The following is a 6,000-nucleotide window of genomic DNA, read 5'->3' as shown; positions in this document are numbered from 1 at the left end:
AATGAATTGGTAAATAATTCTGTATACACCTCATTCAAAATCGCTAAAGTACCAGGAGCTTTAAGGTGGTAAAATTTTTTGACCTTTACAATTGAACTAACCTTACTGAGGCTGGACTCATCACCAACCCATTCTGTCTTCAGTAGTCTCCTCTGGAGGGAAGCAGAGCAGACAAACAGCCTCTCCTGGAGTTCAGGCAGTGTAGCACGTCTTAGCTGGTGTTATCTTGAACACCTGAATACAGTGAGACCTTTTGCCACAATAATACCCAATTTCAAACAGTTTTCTGGAAATATCACTCTACCTGTTATGTTGTGAAACAAATATTCAGATCACAACATGTAGTCTAAATGTTAATTTCTGACTGAACTGACTGCCTTTTCTGTGGGGTAATATGCTCACGTCCACCTGAGACACATTTAAAACATTTATTCATAAAATAATGCCAATCTGTTATGAATCGTAACTTGCTTACTAGTTGTCTTAAATCGGTCTGTTGTTGGATTACTGCCAGACCAGTGGCTAGAACAAAATACCATTCTCTCCTCTGTCTCAAAGAGGGAACTCAAACCCAGTCTGCTCCCACTGATGAGTCAACCTTCTAAGAGTTAGTTTGGCTTATGCCTGCAGCTTGGTAGTTAAGGGATTCTGCAAAGAATAACCAACAATATACTGTAATGTATAACTGACACACCATTTTATGTATAATTTCACAAAGCATATTTATGAGACCATTTTTTTATTACAATTACTTTTTGTTGACATTCAGTCATCTATGCATATTAAATTCCATCTGAATGCCATTTAAAATGAAACAATGACAAAGAAAAACATAAACAATAGGAAATCATTTAATTTTGGTATATGCATACATGTCCATTAGAAAGAACATACTGTCCCAAGTCTGTAAAATCAAAATCCAGCCTGCTTACCTTTACATAATTGATCCATTCCCCCCCCCACCCCCCAATGTATTATGAACAACTCCCTTCTGCAGTTTACAGAAGCTGATAACCTATAAATGTCCATCACAGAAATTATAGTTGCACGCTCCTGTGAGAGCCATTTTTTGTAAGATGTCTGTGTAAATTCTCAGTCATCCAGGTCATTGTATCCAAGGTAGTTTTCTCTGTCAACTGGACTGGGTTTCTTCTCTTGAAGACGTTTCGCCTTCTATCCAGAAGGCTTCTTCAGTTCTGAAATCGCTGGGGAGAGAGCTTGAGAATATAGCCCCTGTGGACCATTAGCATGCTAATGATCTGGGTGGTCACCTGAGAGTCGTTAGCAGGGTCGTTGGTCGGGTCGTTGACCTAGTTTCTGTTGAGATGTCTCCCCTTTGTCTGCTGGGTCACATGGTGATGAGTCACTGGGTCTCTTGGAATGGTGTGAATGTTTGTTTTGCTGTTGGAAGGAGTGGAGGACTGCATTGTATGTGGGTGATAGGAAGTGCCTCAGGCCACCACCCCTGTTTAAGGATGGTTTCTCCAATTTAACATGGATAGCTTCCTTGACCCCCCTTTCGAACCAGCGGTCTTCTCTGGCCAGTATCCGTACTTGGCTGTCCTCGAAGGAGTGCCCACTCTCCTTTAAGTGTAAGTGGACTGCTGAATCCTGACCCGAAGAGGTGGCACGTCTGTGTTGTGCCATTCTTCTGTGTAGAGGTTGTTTGGTTTCCCCAATGTACAGTTCCTTGCATTTCTCCTGGCACTGTACAGCATAAACAGCATTACTTTGTTTGGGTCTTGGTGTCTTGTCCTTTGGGTGTACTAACCTCTGTCTGAGAGTGTTGCTGGGTTTGAAATGAACCGGTATGTCGTCCGAAAATTCACCACCCTACTGGCAAAACACAACCCCAGCGGAACCAACCCCTTCTCCAACCATGTCACATCCCTGTCTGACTCACAACGGGAGAAATGGGTGAAAAACCTATCAGACAGGGAGCTCACACAAGCCGAGGAGGAAGTGCTGTCCAAAGGTTTGAATTTTTCAGTCACCCCTGAAGAGGTACCGACTGTCGAACTCATCACAGCCACTGAGACTGCCATTAGAAACAACAAACTCCCGGAAGCAGAAGCAGAACAGATTAGACTCAAGGTAACAGCCGCTCTTGCTAGTGCAAAACCTCCCACCTCCAATATCACGAATGAGGAAAAAAGAGCCATTGCATCCTTAGCCAAGGACAAGAACATCACCATCTTACCAGCTGACAAAAGTAGGTGCACGGTCGTACTCAATACCACTGACTATGACACCAAAATACTCAGTCTTCTGACAGATACCGCCACGTATGAGAAACTCAAACGGGACCCCACCAGCTCATACAAGAAGAAGGTGGTAGACTTACTACAGAAACTGGAAAAGGATAAAGCCATTGACAGACCACAATACTACCGTCTATATCCAGGAGAAACCATCCCTTGCATTTATGGATTGCCCAAGATCCACAAACCAGGGACCCCTCTCAGACCCATAGTAAGCAGCATCAATTCGGTAACCTACAACATTTCCAAATACTTGGCCTCCATCTTGTCGCCCATGGTTGGCAACACCCCACACCACATCAAAAACTCCCAAGACTTTGCCCAAAAAGTCGTTGGACTCACACTACTTCCAGAAGAGACTATGGTATCTTATGATGTCACGTCACTCTTCACGTGCATCCCCACCGCCAGCGCCATAGACACCATCCACAAGCACCTTCTATTGGACAAGAATCTTACAGAAAGAACAACCTTAACACCGGCCCAAATCTGCACCATGCTGGACCTGTGTTTGAACACCACCTATTTCCAGTACAGAGAAGGCTTCTACAGGCAGAAACATGGCTGTGCCATGGGCTCACCAGTATCCCCTATAGTTGCCAATCTATACATGGAGAAGGTGGAATCCCAGGCCCTGACATCCTTCACAGGAACTGCGCCAAGCCACTGGTTCAGGTATGTGGATGACACCTGGGTCAAAATTCAAATACAAGAATTGGAAGCGTTCTCCGATCACCTCAACAAAACAGACGAGCATGTAAAATTCACCCGGGAAGAGGTAAAAGGAAACAGTCTGGCCTTTCTGGACTGCGCAGTCAAGATCACTGAGGACAGAAATCTCACCATCGAAGTCTACAGAAAACCTACACATACCGACCAGTACCTCCAGTTTGACTCTCACCACCCACTGGAACACAAGTTGGGAGTGATCAGAACTCTCCAACACCGGGCCAGGGAAATACCCACCACATCCCAAGGCAGAAAGAAGGAACAGAACCACATTAAGACAGCTCTCAAAACATGTGGCTACCCAGACTGGGCCTTCACCAAAACCTCAAGAAAGCAAGACCTCAGCAAAGGAGAGGAGGAGAGAAACAAACGCCGCAGCGTTTCCATCCCCTACCTGTCTGGAGTCTCGGAGAAGTTTAGGAGGATCCTCCAGAAACACGACATACCGGTTCATTTCAAACCCAGCAACACTCTCAGACAGAGGTTAGTACACCCAAAGGACAAGACACCAAGACCCAAACAAAGTAATGTTGTTTATGCTGTACAGTGCCAGGAGAAATGCAAGGAACTGTACATTGGGGAAACCAAACAACCTCTACACAGAAGAATGGCACAACACAGACGTGCCACCTCTTCGGGTCAGGATTCAGCAGTCCACTTACACTTAAAGGAGAGTGGGCACTCCTTCGAGGACAGCCAAGTACGGATACTGGCCAGAGAAGACCGCTGGTTCGAAAGGGGGGTCAAGGAAGCTATCCATGTTAAATTGGAGAAACCATCCTTAAACAGGGGTGGTGGCCTGAGGCACTTCCTATCACCCACATACAATGCAGTCCTCCACTCCTTCCAACAGCAAAACAAACATTCACACCATTCCAAGAGACCCAGTGACTCATCACCATGTGACCCAGCAGACAAAGGGGAGACATCTCAACAGAAACTAGGTCAACGACCCGACCAACGACCCTGCTAACGACTCTCAGGTGACCACCCAGATCATTAGCATGCTAATGGTCCACAGGGGCTATATTCTCAAGCTCTCTCCCCAGCGATTTCAGAACTGAAGAAGCCTTCTGGATAGAAGGCGAAACGTCTTCAAGAGAAGAAACCCAGTCCAGTTGACAGAGAAAACTACCTTGGACATTTTTTGTAACCAATACTGCAGGCATGAGACCTGCGGTATTGGATAAAAATTTACTGTCCATTGACAATTCACATATAAAAATCTCTTATTTACGTATTCCTTTCCAATACTTCTTTAGAACTAGATACGCTTAGAATACTATGCAATCTGTTTGCATTTGTATTGTATAATTTATCATCATAGTGTAATCAAAAGTGAAATGTAGTTCACAGAACTGGAGAGAGTTTGAATGAGAATATCCTTAGATGGTTATTTACACCTTTACCAAATATTTTACTATGATGACAATGTTTTAAAGACTACACCACAGCAGTAGTCTTGGATTGAACTTGCTTTATTGGAGATTACAAAGACACTGGTTTGGGAACCATGACAACAGTCTTTGGTGATTTTCCATGCCATTTCTGGCCCTTCTATTGCATCGGGCACATATGATATTTGTGACTCCGGTCACATGAAAGGTAAAATTTAGAATCTCCAAATTCATCTCCAGAATGCATAATTTTGGGCTGTGGGAGGTAGCCTAAGCATCCAGAGAGAATTTACACAGAAAGAGAGAACCTGCAAGCTCCATGCAGAAAAGACCTTGGCCCCCAGAGGACGGTGTGGGTGTCAATCAATCAATCTTTATTTATATAGTGTCTTTTACAATCAAAATTGTTTCAAGGGGCTTTCCAGAATCCCAGGGCCTAACCCCAGACAAGCAACAGTGGCAAGGAAAACCCCCCCTTTAACAAGAAGAAACCTTGAGCAGGACCAGGTTCATGTAGGGAGATCCTCCTGCTGATGGCCGGCTGGGTAAAGAGAGAGGAGAGGACGGGCACAGAGCACAGAAACATACACAAAAATACACTATACAGCGGGTCAGCAGGGCCGGAGGTCATCATGCAGCTCCGAAGGCGGCGATACCTGTAAATGAATGGAGGGGGCAGAAAAACTACACAAGAATCAGCATAACTAGTCTGCTTGATGAGGAGGAAAGGAGAGGTGTGTACTATTTATTTTGAACCACTTTTATGGAAAATGCACACCACTCTCAAACACCCTAACCTGTGCCAGAGATCTATAAAAGGACAGAGGAAGGTGCACAATGAGAAGGGCAGCATCCTTCACAGATGTGATGGCCTCATGCTCCATGGTGCTAATCTATCCAATGCTTGGCAAATCACCAGTCTGTCGGTAAAGTTGATATTGGTATGACAAATGCAGGGGTAAGTGACATTGCCTAAAGGTAAAAACATTCATATTTCATATGATGTTTGAGGAAACTGGAAGCTCATCCTACAGCTTCAGAGCTTTTCTTCAAGGTCATTTACTACAACATATTTTAAACTGTTTAATCCACCTGCCAGACACCATCCAGGTGTGCAAAAACTTGTTTCAGCATGAAAAGCCACAAGAAGCCCAATTCTTTCCTGAGAGTTTGTTAGCTTAAATATACTTAACAATTTTAAATCTTCATAAATTATGATAAAACATAAAGTTTGTATACATTTACAATGAGATACCAACTTTAAGGGTGATGCTGTAGATGGACAAAGACAATTTATATTTAAATATGCCATCTATTCATATTGTTGCATTTTGTAAACGTTCTTACATTTGGTAGATTAAATCTGCATTTAGACAACAGGTCTTGCGTTCACATTCTCCACTAGGAATGAGCGATGCTGTTCATTTATCCAATAAATAACAATATCACTATTGTTATATTTCTTCTTAACTGTTTTACATGAACGCAACTACAACATTTTAGTATTGGCCCTTTGTTTCTGACGTCGATAAACAGCTAATGGATAACATCTTATAAGGATAAGTTTAATGGCAGTAGACTAACAGTTTTAATTCAATTACTTTAACAACAGA

The sequence above is a fragment of the Takifugu rubripes genome, chromosome 22 (assembly GCF_901000725.2).
Source record: "Takifugu rubripes chromosome 22, fTakRub1.2, whole genome shotgun sequence".
Taxonomy (NCBI): Eukaryota; Metazoa; Chordata; class Actinopteri; order Tetraodontiformes; family Tetraodontidae; genus Takifugu; species Takifugu rubripes.
The sequence above is the reverse complement of the archived record's forward strand: the minus strand, read 5'-3'. Positions refer to the sequence as shown.